Below are 19392 nucleotides of genomic sequence, written 5' to 3'. Positions count from 1 at the left end.
TGCAAACGATCAGCAGCAGAATGACGCAATCGTTCTTCGTGTACCACGCAACAGATATGATCTCATTACTGGCGACTGCTGCACCCGACGATCGAAATCCAAATGAAAGCACGACCTGACCGTTTCACACTTCATCCCTGGTTCGTTGTTAGTGATGTTTGTGGGAGAACCTAAACTCAATATCCAGTTCAGTCACAAGCATTAGAAGAAATGAATAATTTTCGATCAAAGTTTACCTTTTTTACTCGTCCAGTAGAACATCGGAACTGATATGCGCCTGACTACCTTAAAACCGTCGTCCGGGTGCGAAAAAGACAAGCAAGTGGGATGAATTTTCCTCATTATTTCCAAAAGTTTTTGAAAACTTTGTTTTTCAATTATTATTGGTTATCTCACGCTGTCGAAAATTTAATCACAAATTCTTGATCATATTTCCGATAGCTTGTAAAAAAAGTTATGTTGCTGGTTTAGGTACATTAAGTGATATTCGCAATAAAATTCTACCCATTCTTGTACAGAGTAAATTTTGAAAATGCGCCCCATAGTAAAGTATTCACAACAAAATAACTTCCTAGCCTTAAATTTTAATGTAGCTGTTATTCCTTTATTAGAGACTGCTACAGTGTAAAGTGTTGTTCCTGAGGTATGGCTGTTGAAAATTGGACATGTTATTTTCGCAGAGGTGAACGGTGTGCATTGTAAAGTATTTTCGTAAAATTTAGGAGCAGTGTTCGGAAGAATTACGACGCTCCTTTTATGTGCATCTATAAAAACGTAAATTTACATGATTTTTGTCTAAGTGTGTATATGTAGCTCACTGTCATCAGGCCTTAAACTACACATGTATAACGATCATAGAGCTCGGTATGGAGATTTCTAGCCAAACAACTGAATAGTGCCCAAAAACTCAGAACGTGACCTTCTGCTACTAATACTTGATTTTTTGATCGGACTGAATTTCTTCCATAATCATACAAAAAAGGCAGTCAGTTACTGCAGCCGTGATTAAAAATCACGAAATCAAACATTTTATGGTCTCATGAAATCATGATAATTTTTTATGATTTTATGATCAAAACGATTCAAACCATGAGCAAAAAATTTTTTATCATGAAAATTAATCATGGTTATCGCGAGATCGTCTGAGCCCGAGAAAGACAAAAAGTGTCATGAGTTTTTCTCTTTAATACTCGTTGATATGAAATATTTTGGAAAACGATAATTTTGGGGTAAATTTTGAAAGGGCGCCCTACAGTAAAGTAAGCCATATTCACGATAAAAATGTTGTCCAATATTATGGATTGTGAATGGTTTGCATACAACTTACACAAAACAAATTCTACAGAAAGATCGTAAGGGGATACAAAACACGCTGCCTTATAGTAATTTGGAAGGGAAAAGGGTTTGTACCCCAAATTTATGCTCAACGCGCATAACTTTTTTTACTTTGATTTTACGTTTCGTCTTAGACTCATCAGTACGTAGCAATTTATATTGAGCTGCTATCGCACCCTAACGTAAGGTAGTAGCATTTTCAAAACCCCTTTTTCTGCTAAACCGAAGTGTAATGTCTAAACTGACGTCTTGGGCGAAACAAGTTTTGACTTACTAGCCGTACAGATTGTGGCAATTTAGAGGGGAAAACGTGCTTAATCCACCTAGCAGTGAGATGATACCTTTTTTATCTTATATTTTTTCGATGTTCACTATGACCTCACTACGACCTTGTAATTTTTAACTGCAAGACGAATCGAAGATAGAAATTGTACGTAACCTTAAAAATATCGCTTTTAATCTGAACGTGTGACAATCGATTAAGCATTTCATAAGATGTAGAAGTGAGTTCCTCGTCAAAGTTTTTGGCATTATTTACGGTACCTCCAGAAACGGTATTCAGAGACCAGCATAACCAAAAAAAGTTTGTATGTCCATGAATTTCTATGACGAATAAATTGAAATAGTTTTGAGCCCAACTTTGAAGATTTTTTGGTATCGTCATCTTCTATGATGGTTTGAAAATGATGAAAACTCATCATCCTGCAATAAGTCGGAATCGGATAAAATTTACCAATTTCGTATGAGACCATAAGTTTATTTTAATTTGAATTATTGTTTATTAAATTCGTTTTGGCCTTCTTTTAGCTTATCTATTATCGATACTTTCAGAAACGGAATTCTGAAATCGGTGTAACCGAAGTCAGTTAAATTCGCCTAATGGATTGTAAACCATTTCATTAGATTCGAAACTTTCGAAAATCGGTGTAGCCATCTTAGAGAAATTGTAGTGCGTTCTAAATGAAATTTTTGAGTACTTTCCGGTATCGAAAAATATTAAAACTATTATTTGGTCATCGACTATCAAAATCTGTAAACTTGATAAACCCGCTAAATTTATGTGAAATGTTTACACTAATCACGCTGTATCTCCTTTATAAGAAGTCGGATGTAATTAAAAAATAAGTAGTTTTTAAGGGACCTTTAGAACTAATTTTAATGTTAGATGGACGAAATCGGTTCAGCCACCTACGAGCAAAATACGTGACATTATTTTAATTTAATTGCATATATCATTCTGTAGTTCCGGAACCAGAAGTCGGATCCAAATTAAATACAGAAACCTTATATGGGAGCACAAAACTGTTCATATAAGTCTAAGTTTGTAGAAATCAGTTAAGCCACCTCCGATAAAAATCATGAAATTATTTTCCACAAACAAATTTACTCATCTCGACAAATTTCTTCTAATGATATAAAGGTGTAAGAAGTAGTGTTCTTCCAGCAATTATTGTGGCAAGCCAGGCCCGTGCGCAGGGAGAGTTTTGGGGGTGTTTTCAAGGTCATTTTAGATAAATATTGTCAAAAAATTTAGAAAATTTAGACATAAAACTTCGTGTAACTCAAAAAGTGGACATCCGATCTCAAAACTCTTCAATAGCGTTCAGAGTGACGGGGAGACCTTTCATTTGCGCCTAGTTTGATCAAAATCGGTTCACTCATCTCTAAGATCTCGACCTCTTTGTTGACTTTAGAACTTTAGAAAAATTTTCCTAGGCTCAGAGGGCCGAGTGTCATATATCAATCGATTCAGCTCGACGAACTGAGCAAATGTCCGTGTGTATGTGTGTGTGTGTGTGTGTGTGTGTGTGTGTGTGTGTGTGTGTGTGTGTGTGTGTGTGTGTGTGTGTGTGTGTGTGTGTGTGTGTGTGTGCGTGTGTGTGTGTGGGTGGGTGGTTTGTTGGATGTGTGTGTGTGTGTGTGTGTGTGTGTGGGTGTGTGTGTGTCTATATGAACAAACTAGTCGCAAATTAAAAGTCTCCCTGTCACCCTGCACGCTATTGAATGGTTTTGAGATCTGATGTTTAGTTTTTTTGGGTGTATTCAGTTTCCGATTCGGAAGGTACCCATGATTCGCACTACGATTTCTCAAAAATGTCTACACTGATTTTCAAACATTTTGAAACAAATGTAAACTATACAGCTACTCTGACTTCGGCTACACTGATTTTCGAATTCCGGTTCCAGTATCGAATCGTTTCTCAAAGCACAATCGTTTTCTCAAAAAAAGCTAAATCGAATTTAAAAAAAAATTCAAATTAAAATAAACTCCTAGTCCCATATAAAAATAAATTAAGGAAGATGATTTTTTTTAATTCAAACCGATAGAGAAGATCCAATCCCTAAAAGCATTAGAGTTGAACTCAAAACTATTGCAATTTATTTTGGCTTACGAATCGGTTTGGGCTATGCTGGTTCCTGAACACCGGATTTGGAAGTATCGTAAATAACCGTAAACTCTAAAGTGGAACTTATTTCGACATCTCATGAAATATTCAATCGATTGTCATACTTTTAGATACAAACTCGATCCGATTTGCAGTTTCGACATTACAGAGTAATGAGTGATTAAAATCTCAAATTGCCGCTTAAAATGACGTAAACTGAAACACCGAAGAATATACATGCAAAAAGCACATGCGAATAGATAAAAAAGGTTTACATATCACTGCTAGGTGGATTATGCACGTTTTTATATTTATAAAAAAGGTAAAAACAATAATTTAAATTTTTGATCATTTCATGTGCACGCGGAATATACAGAAACCTGTTTTAATCCATCGAGTGGTGATGCCTTTCTTATATTTTTTTTTTATTTTCATAAGTGTTACTATTTGAAATCAGTTATAATTGCGGAACAGGACGCCGGGTCTGGACAAATTTACCATTAACTTATGTGACCATAATTCATTTGTATCTATGTTTGTAAAAAATCTGAGCAGCTGCTTCTGATAAAATGGAGTGATCTCCGGTTTGGAGAATACGATCACTTTTCCGATAACTGTAACTAAGATTTGGCATACCCGGAATCAGTAAATTTGGTCATCAACTAACCAACTGATGAATTATATGACATCCTGAAGTACTTTGCTCAATTTTATTGTGTCATGTATAAAGCACGTTTTTTGAAATTAAATTTTTTATCCTTATCAGCCTGTAATTTTGGAGATATATCCGGATAAAATTCGACAGGGTTCTTTGAAATTGTATGATCGTTCATTTGAACCTAAGTTATGAAAATTGGTCGAGCGCTTCTTGAGAGAACTGAATTATTTTGATTTTCATCTTCTGCACAAAATGTCATAAAAAGGATGCTGTGCACTTTCTTTTAGGTGCTGTACACAATTTTTCAAGTGCAGTTTAAAGTTTCAAGTGTTTTACTTCGCTTCCAAACATCGATTTATCATGAAACGTTCAAAACTCCTTTTACTGCAATAGAGAGGAAAAGTCTTTTTCACAAAAATGTCAATACCTTCTTCAAAAATGGACGGATTTCTACAAACTATGGCTTCCAAAATTTAGAAACCTCGTTGTAATACCTTCCAAACAGTATTACAACGAGGTTTCTAAATTTTGGAATCTGTTTTGTTTTTGAGGTCAATTGTGACAGATATTGTCAAAAAACTGCAAATATTGACATAAAACTTAGTATAGCTCAAAAAGTTAACAACAAATTTCCAAGGTTTGAACGAATTCTTTATCTATTTTTTATATAAGGTTCAGATTAAACTGTTGTGATGCTCGAACAAATCGATATACAATTATCGTTAATTGAGAATTAGGACAACTGATTGAAATGTTTTATAGAAATTATCAGTCGTTCAAATTTTTGGAAGCCTTGTTCCACATCAATAGCTCGAGCAACCCAATGGGGATGATTCTTCAAGTCTTACTTTTTGTTTTTTTTTTCGTCACAGACCCATCAGTGCGTAGCAGTTAAACCGCTAGACAGGCATAAAGTTAATACTTTTTGCTCTTACACCGAAGTGTAATGTCTAAACCAGAGGTGAAAATAAGCAAAGTTTTTGATTCACAGTAAATAAAAATAGTTATCCACACCGAACTTCCTGATTGCATTTCGCACGGCTTTTTCACTTACTCCTTCCATTTTTGCTATCTTTCTCAGTGACAGTCCGCGTTCTGTGCACCATTTGTACACAATTTTTCGACGTTGTTCTGCTGAAAGTCCACGCATTCCGAAACAAACTAATGAAAACGAATAAACAACTGCACAAGTGGTTAGAGAAGAGTGTAAACAACAGGACGCAGCCATAAAAATTGACAGATTCTGTACCATTGCGAAATGGCAGCGGTTTTTTGTTGCGTCCATACTTTCTGGGACAGTCTTTATATCTCACCGAACTGTTGTAGTTTTTCTAAATTGCTCATCAGCATCGAATTCATTGTAGACTAGCGTTTTCTGATGAAACCGTGCTGAGCCGACGAGATCACGAAAGTACTGAAACAGGACATGCCTATGACAATGAACATTTTTTGACGAAAAACGGCAGAAGCGCAGTCCTGTCCCCTTTGTACTGTTAATAGTAGAGTGATTTTTTTTTCATTTCACGTTCAGTAAAAATATATGCGCAATGTTCATGTTGAAAGATATACGGGATCAAAAACCCGTTATAGTTGTCATGAGTGAATAATCACGAAACCGATAATTTCAAAATGATGATTCTGGATTTTGTGATCGAAATGATCCAAATCAAGAGCTTTAACTGTCATGAAAATTCATCATGGTTGGAGTATGCGTTATTTGAAGAATAAATTTAATCGAAACCCAAATTTTCTTCCCGGATATTACTGTCTATTTCATACGCCTCCCCCACTCAAATCCAATCCGCCATCGATTCGAAATGCATTTTAATTTCTGACCCAAAATCAAGTCGAATGGAGCCGATGTCTGCACGGTTTCTGCCTTCTACTCGGAATTCAATCCGAAACCTCAAAGTGTCACAAACATTCGATCTCAGTATGGTTTTATTGGGCTCATCTTCAGCAGTATTGTAAGAATTTAAAACTGACTCCCACCGCCACCGTCCCAAGGCTCATCATTCGAAGCGCAGTGAAATTACATGGTTCAATCAGTTTATTTACAAAAAATAGTATTCTGCCTACTCGTATCTACCAAAAAATTTAAACAGCACAATATTTTCGTTTCGAAGGACTTGGTTGACACGCAGCAGCTTGAGTTTACTCCCGTTTGGTTTTATAGTTTCATTCGGTTCATTGCACAGTACAATACCTACTGCAATCACAATACAATTGGTTTTATAACTCTATCACCTACCGTAGATGCAGGAAATAAAAGAAAACGGCTACTTTCTTTGGGGACCTTTTCAACGAGCGATGCATGAACCTTTGAACTCTCTGCACTATAGTGAGTAATAAACTCAAAGCTAAATGGCAAACTTTTGTCGCGGAATTTTTTTTTTGTTTCACCGTCAGTCGAACAGTTTTCCGTTAGGCTACTGCGTTCGTTAGGCTAGCGCATTGCGCGGAAGAGCAACTCCATACTTTATTTAATTTATATTTCATAAGGGATTATGGAAATGCACCGAATTGCAAATGCTAAATAAGGCAATTTGTATTTATGAGACGGCAAGAGAGTGTGCGGGCAGTAGAATGATGACGATGGTGATGATGTGGCAAAACAGGTTCCTGATGGCGGCCACTAGGCTATTCACAAGTGAACTCCAGGCGAACTTTGTCAGTGAACTGCGAGAAAAGCGGAAATCGTAATCGGATCTCGTTAGTTGGAAAAGTTTGCAACCGGTCAGGAAATAGCCGGCTTCGTGTATTTTGAACCAGGAGCACGCGACTGATTATGGACGTTTCCTGATTCCTCCCACTCCGCTTTGTCGCTTAGATGAATGGAAAAGGCGCGAGATCACCAAGCAAGGTGAGCTTTAGAGTTTTGCTGATCCGTTAGCATACTGGAATCCCATGACCATTCCATGATAGCCATCAAAAAGTATAAAACATTAGTTTTCAGAATCATCATTCCCTACGAACTTTATAAAAACTTTCTATACATAATTGACAGCGAATTATTTATGTACAAAATGAGTCGTAGCGCTGAGATAAAAAACGAATTTTAATTTAGTTTATTATTTTTTATTATTTTTTTAAATTAAATTCATTTTCAACTCATCTAGTGGTCTAAAAATCGTTGTTTATTCCATTCTGAAGGATTTCAGAACAAGAAACTAAGGAGCGATATAACCGAAGTTTGTTTGTTCGACCATTATTTTTACCACTTAACATCATATAACACTAGAAACGAATGTCTGATCCGGATACATGTCACCTATAGGACTATAAGACCTTTTATTTGAATTCTAATTCATGTAAATTGACCAAACAATCTTTGAGAAATCGAAGGTTTTGAGTTTTCGACCTCAATTTCCAGTACTCTCGAAACAGGAAACTGGGAACTGATGTAACCAACCGAACCGGATGTGCCACCCCAACCAGAATCGCCGGACCGACACCCCACTGGTCAATCCTCCGGAGTGAAGCGAGTGGATCAAAGTCGGGAGCTAATTTAAAAGTATGGGGAAAAGTACATATCGCAGTACTGGCGATGCACAAAACCTGGAAGGGTGCTATGAACACCGATATCCTTCCACTCCGAAATAATACCTAACGGTGGTGGCAATCCGCCAAGACCATCGGCACAACGCAACATAACTATTTCAGATACTTCCGGAACCGAAAATCGGGGACTGGTATATCTAAATTGAATTTATTTGGTCATCAACTAACGAGTTGTACGAACTAAAAAAATTTAATAACCAATTTTAAATAATTAGCTACTTTTTACATGGTCCGTCGAGACAAAAAAAAATTATTTCCGGGACCGGAGGTTGGATCCAAATAAATGTCGTTTCATTTAAATCTAAGTTTATAAAAATCGGTGTAAACATATCTCATATAATTTAATGCATACTTTTCTCAAGGCCTTGGTTCAAAGTTGTTTTGATCACAAAGTAGGCCTGTTTATCTAAAGGATACCATAGAATCAGATAGTCGTGGTAAATTCATGTAACTGCACTAGCTAGTCGTAAGTCATGACGTCATGACGCAAAAAACAGTTTGCAGACAGAAAAATGAATCCTAATAGTTTCAAGGATATACAAATATAAGAACAAAAGTGAGCTAAGTATGCCAATTTTTTAAAGAGTTTCAAGAGTTTTATTTAAATATAATTTGACCAAGTAAAATAAAATTGGTAGTACTATCGAAGGAAAAAATAAAGAAGTAGGTTCATAAAATAATATCAAATATTGTTACAGTTAAGACATGAGACTCAACGATCTATTCAGTAAGTATAATAACTACAAATTATTTTTGATTATTTATAGAATGCTCCTTCCAGGTCCTACTTTCACTGTCGGGAAGTCGTTATAAGGAGTGTATCGAAAATAAGCTATCCGCTAATTTTTCTTTCAAATTATAATAAAAAACGATATTTTATTCAAACTAAAAATTGATCCGTTATTGTACGAGGTTAAACTTGAGTATAATGAAAACCAGATGAAATTTATGTTATTCCTTCAAGAATTTTCAAACTTTTGATCGAACGCTCTTCATCAAGTTCCGGACACGTGTTGCATCGCATTTTTTGGACACTTGAGACCAAATTTTTTTGAACTCCTGCATGTTCCCAGCTGCCTTACCAGTCTTCTTGAAGACCCTCTTCACGATTGTCCAGTAACGTTCGATGGGTCGAAGCTGAGGGCAATTTGGTGGATTGATATTTTTTTCAACGAAATTTATACCCTTTTCCACAATCCAATTGAGAGTGGTTTTGGCATAGTGAGCCAACGCTAAATGCTGCCAAAACAGTGGAGGTGTACTATGCTTCTTATAAAAAGGCAGCAATCTCTCATGGAGACACTCAGATCGATAGATTTATAGCTCCGGTAGTGTAAAAAATGGCTGACTTCAAACCACAGGAACATATTGCTTGCCATACCAGTATCTTTCGACCAAGTTTCTCTACTTGAATCGACCTGTCCGCATCGATCACATCCTCCCCAACGACGACAGTAAAGTATTGTGGACCTGGAAGAGTTTTTGAACCCTCCTTTACATAAGTCCCATCGTCCATCAAAACGCATGCATCCGGACACTGCAAAAGACGCGAATACAATTTCCGGGCCCTTGTTGCTGCTCGCTTCTTCTGTTCTACACTTTGTTTCGAGATTTTCTACTTCTTGTTGGTCTTCAGGTGATTTCGCCTCTTGATATGCTGAATCATTCCGACACTCGTTCCTGCTTTTTTGGCCAAATCACGTATTGACATTGATTTTTCCTTCAAGACTAGAGATACCACTTTCTGGACTAGTTTCGGGTTGGAAAAACCGGGTTTTCTGCCTCTTCCTGGTAGCTCATCCAACGAATAGTGTTCTCCAAACTTATTAATGATGGTTTTACCACTGGCATGATGAATCCCAAACCGCTTTGCCAATTTTCGCATAGTAATACCCATCTCACTTAGCCATGTGTCTAGAACATTAATTTTCACTTTCTTTTCAATACGCGACATTTTGAAAATGCGGAATTTCAACCGCACAAACAAGTAAACATACGAAAGCTAACAGCTTAACACACAGCATGCTGTGATCTGAACATAAAAAACCTGTTTTAATCCACCTAGTGGTGTAATGATGCCTTTCTCATGTACATATAATATTGTGGTATTCTATTCAAAAATTTTCTCTTCGATTTTTGAAAGAAACCAAGTGATTGTTTATGCATAACATACAGAATAAAACAGTGCTTTGATTGCGTAAGCCATCCTTAAGAGAACGAAATGGGTTCACTATTATATGCATTTCCGGCACCGCAACCCGAGAACCGGTATAATCAAAATCGGTTCGTACGGCCACCAACTAACATGACACACAAAATCTTCCAGTACGCACCCTTTAATTCCGAAACCGGAAGTCGGATCCGGATGAAATTCAGGAATTCTGTATGGGACCGGGAGACCTTTCATTTGAATCTAAGTTTGAGGAAATCGGTCAAACCATCGCTGAGAAAAGTGAGTGAGATCCATTTTGGTATATATGACCACTATTTCCGGTACTTCCGAAACCGGATACCGGGAACCAGGATAGCCGGAATCGGTTTGTTTAGTTGCCTACTGATAATGACTATCGATTTGTGTAGTTTTGAGACCAGTTTAGAAAAATTTTCACGTTTTTTGCTTCGCCGGTTTAAAGGACGGTGTACAATATTGAACACACTTTACCCTATAATTCCGGAACCAGAAGTCGGATTTGGATGAAACTCAGGAATACTGTATGGGGCCGGAAGACCTTTTATTCGAATCTAAGTTTGTGGAAATCGGTCAAACCATCGCTGAGAAAAGTGAGTGAGATCCACTTTGGTATATATGACCACTATTTCTGGTACTTCCGGAACCGGATACCGGGAACCAGGATAGCCGGAATCGGTTTGTTTAGTTGCCTACTGATAATGATTATCGATTTGTGCAGTTTTGAGACCAGTTTAGAAAAATTTTCACGTTTTTTGTTTCGCTGGTTTAAGTGACGGTGTACAATATTGAACACACTTTACCCTATAATTCCGGAACCGAAGGTCGGATCCGGATGAAATTCAGGAATTCTGTATGGGACCGGGAGACCTTTCATTTGATTCTAAGTTTGAGGAAATCGGTCAAACCATCGCTGAGAAAAGTGAGTGAGATCCATTTTGGTATATATGACCACTATTTCCGGTACTTCCGGAACCGGATACCGGGAACCAGGATAGCCGGAATCGGTTTGTTTAGTTGCCTACTGATAATGACTATCGATTTGTGTAGTTTGAGACCAGTTTAGAAAAATTTTCACGTTTTTTGCTTCGCCGGTTTAAAGGACGGTGTACAATATTAAACACACTTTACCCTATAATTCCGGAACCGGAAGTCGGATCCGGATGAAATTCAGGAATTCCGTATGGGACCGGGAGACCTTTCATTTGAATCTAAGTTTGTGGAAATTGGTCAAACCATCGCTGAGAAAAGTGAGTGAGATCCATTTTGGTATATATGACCACTATATCTGGTACTTCCGGAACCGGATACCGAGAACCAGGATAGCCGAAATCGATTTGTTTAGTTGCCTACTGATAATGATTATCGATTTGTGTAGTTTTGTGACCAGTTTAGAAAAATTTTCACGTTTTTTGTTTCGCCGGTTTAAAGGACGGTGTACAATATTGAACACACTTTACCCTATAATTCCGGAACCGGAAGTCGGATTTGGATGAAACTCAGGAATACTGTATGGGGCCGGAAGACCTTTTATTCGAATCTAAGTTTGTGGAAATCGGTCAAACCATCGCTGAGAAAAGTGAGTGAGATCCACTTTGGTATATATGACCACTATTTCTGGTACTTCCGGAACCGGATACCGGGAACCAGGATAGCCGGAATCGGTTTGTTTAGTTGCCTACTGATAATGATTATCGATTTGTGCAGTTTTGAGACCAGTTTAGAAAAATTTTCACGTTTTTTGTTTCGCTGGTTTAAGTGACGGTGTACAATATTGAACACACTTTACCCTATAATTCCGGAACCGAAGGTCGGATCCGGATGAAATTCAGGAATTCTGTATGGGACCGGGAGACCTTTCATTTGATTCTAAGTTTGAGGAAATCGGTCAAACCATCGCTGAGAAAAGTGAGTGAGATCCATTTTGGTATATATGACCACTATTTCCGGTACTTCCGGAACCGGATACCGGGAACCAGGATAGCCGGAATCGGTTTGTTTAGTTGCCTACTGATAATGACTATCGATTTGTGTAGTTTGAGACCAGTTTAGAAAAATTTTCACGTTTTTTGCTTCGCCGGTTTAAAGGACGGTGTACAATATTAAACACACTTTACCCTATAATTCCGGAACCGGAAGTCGGATCCGGATGAAATTCAGGAATTCCGTATGGGACCGGGAGACCTTTCATTTGAATCTAAGTTTGTGGAAATTGGTCAAACCATCGCTGAGAAAAGTGAGTGAGATCCATTTTGGTATATATGACCACTATATCTGGTACTTCCGGAACCGGATACCGAGAACCAGGATAGCCGAAATCGATTTGTTTAGTTGCCTACTGATAATGATTATCGATTTGTGTAGTTTTGTGACCAGTTTAGAAAAATTTTCACGTTTTTTGTTTCGCCGGTTTAAAGGACGGTGTACAATATTGAACACACTTTACCCTATAATTCCGGAACCGGAAGTCGGATTTGGATGAAACTCAGGAATACTGTATGGGGCCGGAAGACCTTTTATTCGAATCTAAGTTTGTGGAAATCGGTCAAACCATCGCTGAGAAAAGTGAGTGAGATCCACTTTGGTATATATGACCACTATTTCTGGTACTTCCGGAACCGGATACCGGGAACCAGGATAGCCGGAATCGGTTTGTTTAGTTGCCTACTGATAATGATTATCGATTTGTGCAGTTTTGAGACCAGTTTAGAAAAATTTTCACGTTTTTTGTTTCGCTGGTTTAAGTGACGGTGTACAATATTGAACACACTTTACCCTATAATTCCGGAATCGGAGGTCGGATCCGGATAAAATTCAGGAATTCCATATGGCACCGGAAGACCTTTTATTTGAATCTAAGTTTGTGGAAATCGGTCAAACCATCGCTGAGAAAAGTGAGTGAGATCCATTTTGGTATATATGACCACTATTTCCGGTACTTCCGGAACCGGATACCGAGAACCAGGATAGCCGGAATCGGTTTGTTTAGTTGCCTACTGATAATGACTATCGATTTGTGCAGTTTTGAGACCAGTTTAGAAAAATTTTCACGTTTTTTGCTTCGCCGGTTTAAAGGACGGTGTACAATATTGAACACACTTTACCCTATAATTCCGGAACCGGAAGTCGGATCCGGATGAAATTCAGGAATTCCGTATGGGACCACGAGACCTTTCATTTGAATCCTAGTTTGTCAAAATCGGTTCAGCCATCTCCGAGAAAACCTAGTGAGATTATTTGACACATACACACACACATACATACACACACACACACAGACATTGCTCAGCTCGATGAACTGAGTCGAATGGTATATGACACTTGGCCCTCCGGGCCAATTTTCACTAGTCGGTTTTTCAAGTGATTGCATAACCTTTCTATATGAGAAAGGCAAAAAACATCACAAATACATGCGTACAACACGAATGTATGTGGATAGCTTATTGTCGATACACTCCTTAGGAAAAAACTCACTTTTTTCCGCAATGGCTCAAACGATTTTCACAAATAAAACCTATTCCTAATCCACCTAGTGGTGTGATAATGCCTTTCTCTTTCTACGAAACAGTCTCATTCAATTTTTTTGTCTCTTTATTAAGATTATTTTTTATTATTACATTTTGCTGACAATAATTCGGGCTTATTTTTGACACCAGTTCATCCGCATTGAAACTGCGGAGGAGTATGTTGAGCATTACGGATGGTACAAAATGCCACCCAGTGTACATCATGTGCTTATTTACGGGGCAGATATTCGGCCTTATTCTGAATAACGACGTATTGATTTTTCGATCGAATGTGGTTCGATCGAATCATAGCTTCCTTTGATTTTGCTAGCCGTATGGGAAATACAAATGAAATACGAGGGAAAAAACGATACGACGTTATTCAGAATAAGGGCGATTAAGCCTTATTCGTATCGATTTTTCACGATTTTAGCCAAATCAAACGTAGCTAAGATTCGATCGAACCGCATTCGATCGAAAAATCAATACGTCGTTATTCAGACAAAAGGTGATTGTGTGAGCGTTTGTCATTGCTGTTGGTACTCTCTCAGAGGAACCACAGGAATGTCGCAACAAGGACATCAAAAAAAAATTCGAGAATTTCGGATAAGAAAATGTTCACGGTATTCACGTTTGCATTTCTGTGATTTCTGTAATTCATCGCTATTTTTATTGTTTTTAACAGGGTAGCCACCAACCAAGATGTTTTCAATAGACTTGAGGTATCCTCAGATTTCGTCTTTGCAGAACATAGAAACCTTTTTCAATCCAACTGGTGATGTAATGATGCCTTTCTTATATTCCTTATATTTTCAAAAATATCACTAGAAGATTCTGTGAAGAAATTTTTTTTCAATCTTGAATCAAATAAGAAACTTTCTTTGGGTATAAACTAATATAACCTTTTCAATTTGTAAACAGTTTCTACAAGGACGGATCACGAATTGAAGAGGTGACATGGTTTGGTAATATTTCGGATTCATTTATGCTTCAAGATCCTGCATCTGTTTATATTACAGAGTTAGTAGCAGTTCATGATAGCTTGAGTGTAATAGTCATATTATCTCCGAACCATTATTTCCTCTTCACAGATAATCTGAGCGCAATTGAAGCCGTTCGCTCAAATGCTACTTTTAAAAATGAACCGTTTTTTTTTGCCGTTTACCGTTTTAAAACAGTGCCTGAACGACATATTAAATAATAATTATCAAGTCACTATAGTCTGGGTCCCGGCTCATTGCTCCATTCCAGGCGATGAAAGAGCCGCTACTTTAGCCAAAAGTGGTGCTATTGAGGGTAAAATTTATGAGCGACCGAATGCTTCCAACGAATTCTATAGCACGTCTCGCCAAAGAACACTTGCCAGCTGGCAAACTTCTTGGGGTAAAGATGATCTGGGTCGGTGGATGCACTAAATTATTCCTAATTCCAATTAACTTATAAAACCGATACACTGAAGAAGGATGCAAATAGCATTCCGAAATACGTATCTGTATTATAACGTTTGATACACTTTCGGAAAAATAGTGACTGTGAAAATAGTGTTTTTGTGAGAGTGTAATGACGTGATATAGTGGAATTCAACGGTACAACAACAGTACTATTAGTGAGAATATTCTACTAACAGCTCATACAGAAATTTAGTAAATTATTACTAAAATATCGACAAAGGCATGGTTCGTTCAGGGGGCTGGATGTGAGTAGGGAGTTCATTCGTGTGGTTTTCAGACTCATGTCCAATCATTACACGTTAGATGTACATCTCCTTCGAATTGGTCTTTTCGTGACTAATCATTGTGCTTGTGACAAAAGTAACCGCGATATTGATCTTGTCGTTTGGACATGCGTGGAGTATCGTGATGTCAGGTGATACCTTCTTTGCGTACCCAAGGCAGACTATTCAATGTCCAGTTCGCGACATTCGTGCTTGTCGTGACCTTCCTTACATGAAACTTCTTTATCATTTCATTAAGACAATTTAATTTTTATTTTATGTTAGACTCCTTCCTCTTCCATGAGATCAACCAATAGCAAGCTATCTTTTATTGAATGAAAGTGATTAACTGATACAAACAAACCTGAAATAGTTATAATGTATCATCATGTATGTTATCATGTACAAAATAAATGTTTTTTTTTATTTAATGGAATTAATAATAGCACATCGCTTGATAGAAACAGTGTTTAGATAAACTAATGAATTCCGACATACTAATATGATATTCGAAATGTATTAGGTTTAAAGTACTATGTATTATGGATGCTACGGCGAAGAAAAACTTAAGTATATTGCCTTAAGAAATAACCGTATTTATGAAAAACATGTAAACTGTTATGTCAAGTTAGTAAGAATTTTTCTTTATTTTGCATCGTCGCACTAAATGATTAAACACACTTTACCCAATAGTTCTGGAATGATGAATTCCCGGATGAAATTAAACAGCAACCTATGAGACTATAGGAACTGTTATTTGAGCCTGTTTGTGGAAATCGATCAAATCATCTCTGAGAAAATTGAGTGAGTTTCGCTTTTTGACCACTATTTCCGGTACTTTTGGGACCGGGAACTTGGAACCAGTACAGCCGAAGTCGGTTCGATTAGTAAGTACCTAATATAGCCTACAAATTGAATCAGTTTTAGGCCAAATCTAGAAGAATTTTACCCTTTTTGCATCGTCGCTCTAAATGACGGTGTGAAATTCAATAGCAACCTACACACTTATTTTCGGATTTTCAGTTTGGTAATATTTTTACTGGAAAATTTGTTATTTTTATCAAAATTACCGATTAGTCTGCTTGTCTTATAAAAATTGACGTATTCAGCATATTTTGTTACCGAAATTCAGCTCTTCAAAAACATGTACTGGAAATTTGGCAATTATCTACCGAACTGTCTTCACTTTGAAATTATTCGATAAATTTAATAGAAATCGTGCTGATCGATCAGTAATTTATCGATTTTTAGCGAATTGTTCGGTAAAGAGTACCGAATCAATTTGCAAAACTTGGTTTTTGTATACTGTGATCGAAGTGAGTAAAATGGAATATATATTGAACAAAATCCAATCTTTGGATGTATAGTTATTCGAAATATTCAGTAAGTAATATGATTTTCCTTATAACATTTCAGTTTTACAATAAATGGATGCAATCACTTGTTTTTTTTTCTGTCGAAAGGCAGTTCCGGTTATGTAGAAGACCTTGGACACCATGTCTCTTTACATATCCGAAATCGCGATTTTCTTCCTGACGCTGTACATTACGACTGTAGATTATCGAATTGTAATATGCGTTATAGTCGGTTCTGGCCTTAAAAAAGATATATTTTGGATAAACATGCCCGAGAACCGCAATTTCTCGTGAATTCTCCGTCATTTCAATCTACATTTGAATATGCGGAACTAGCGGATAATGAGTCAGTAGATTCAATTAATGAAGACACTAAACATACCGAAACGGATGAAATTAAAAATTCTCGTGGATCTAAAAGAACAAAAGATGCAGATACAGAAAAAATAAACCCGTTAAACGGTATAATTCAGTGGTTAAAGGTAAAAAACTGTATTTTTTGTTTTTTTTTTAATTCCGTCTTGTTAATACCATCACAAAGAACGAATACAATATTAGTAATAATTAATTACGCTGTTATATCTGTGAATTTACATGTGTTATTCCAGGTTGATGACCCGTTTCCTGAGGTTAATTCCTATATACCGATACTACTTTACAAAGCTGAAGGAGGAGCTATTATTTGGCGCGATCTTAAAATTCAAGTAAAATTGAAGTATTCAACTGTAAAAGCCATCCTGCAGATGAACTGTTTCGTTTGTTCATTATAAACACTTTATATGGTATTGGAACTCTTACTACAACGGGTGAAAACTTTCGCCGAAACTATGAGATGAAAGAAAATTAATGTTTTTTAAATCAAAAATAAAACGAACGTAGAGTTCAAGATATTTTTTCCGAAATTTCAAATGAAATAATTTAATCATTCAAATTTAATTTTCTGCTGCACTGAACTGTACAAATTACTGATTCAATCAGTTGGTTTAACCGCTGGTTCGGTAACTTTTCAACGTAAAACAAATGCTGACTAAACAGCAATATTTACTGAGTCCTCATCAACATTTGCTGACCAGTACAGTTAAAAATGACAATTCGAACAAACTTCAGTTTTACTGAACGTTCGTCAATTAATAAATTACTGAACAGATTACCGTACGTTCAGCTGTGTAAAAGTCGGTAAAATATTGCTGAAGTCGGTAAAGAAAACTAAGTGTGTATGGGACTACGAGATTTTTTATTTCATGAGTGACATTATTTGACCCATACTCACACACATACACGCACAGACACATACATTGCTCAGTTTAGCCCTCTGGGCAAATTTTCACTAGTCAATTTTTCAAGTGTTTGCATAAACTTTCTATATGGGAAAGGCTTTCTATATGGGACTAGGAACGTTATCATGATTTTGTTATAACACTAACAAGTAGGTACAAATTGAATAAAAGAATTAGTGATTTACATTTATTTCACCTGAAGAATATAAATTTTAATGTGGCAACTTTGCCACTACACTAAATTGAACAAAGCACTCTACGAACGGAGAAAAGCTGAACGTACCGTCGCGTACTAGTTTTGCATCGTCATTTTGAATAACGATTTGAATGTTTTGCCCTATAATCTCGAAACCGGAAATAAGAGTTTTAATTTGAATCATGATTCGTGAAAACCTGTTTAACCGTTGCTGAGAAATCGAAGTGAGTTCCGTTTTTGGAGATTTTCTTCATTATTATCGGAAACGGAAACCGGGGACTAGTAGTCCCAAAGTAGTTTTATATATTCACTAACTAAAAAAATCTGCCAACTAGATGAATTTATCAGTGAGTTTTATAAAAATATGCACCTCGTTTCGCCATCGGTTTTGAAAAAATACTCATGAAACTGAATATTCTCACAAATCGCACTGTAATACCGGAACCGGAAGTCGGATTTGGATCAACTTTTCGGCCTCAGTTGTAAAGTCGGTTTTCACAGCGATGGCATAGCCTTGCTATATGAGAAAGTCAAAAAGCGCAAAAGTGTTCCACTTAGAAGCGATACTTTGAAATTATTGAAAGAACCGTAACCGTGAAAACACCGTATCAAATAATACACCATGTTCATTCAGCGATGAAGATTATGAAGAGAAGAGCGATGCACCGCGATTTGAATTTCTGAGATACATGAATATCGAAAAAATCTTACTTTATGCTGTATTATTGTCTGGCAAAGGGTGTAGCCGAGTTTGCATATAAAAACTGCCCCCAAACAAAAAAAAGTTGATATACGCTGTTTGAAAGGCTTCATATTGGAGATGATTTTCCCAAAATTTTAACCCTTTAACTGCCATATTGGAGGAGTTAGGGTGGTTCTTCTGATTTAAATTTTATTTTAATTTTTCAAAAACCTCTTTAGCAAAAAATTTGCAAAAAAAACAGGAATATTTTAGGAAATATTGGAAACCTTTCTGATTTTTTTTCAAAATTTTTCAAAATGTATTCCATGTGAAAATAAATTTTTGAATTTTTTTTATCCGCACTTACAATTTTGGTAAAATTTGGTAAGACTCTAGATTTTGCAACAAAAAAATAAATTATTTATGAGTATATTACGCTGCATTTTTTCAGATTTTTTAAAAATGTGGACGGGTATAATATCAGATTTTTTAAATGATAAATCATTCCAAAAACCATTCGGAAACCCATGGTA

This window comes from Malaya genurostris, chromosome 3 (genome assembly GCF_030247185.1).
Source record: "Malaya genurostris strain Urasoe2022 chromosome 3, Malgen_1.1, whole genome shotgun sequence".
In the NCBI taxonomy this organism is placed as follows: Eukaryota; Metazoa; Arthropoda; class Insecta; order Diptera; family Culicidae; genus Malaya; species Malaya genurostris.
This window is presented reverse-complemented; position numbering follows the sequence as displayed.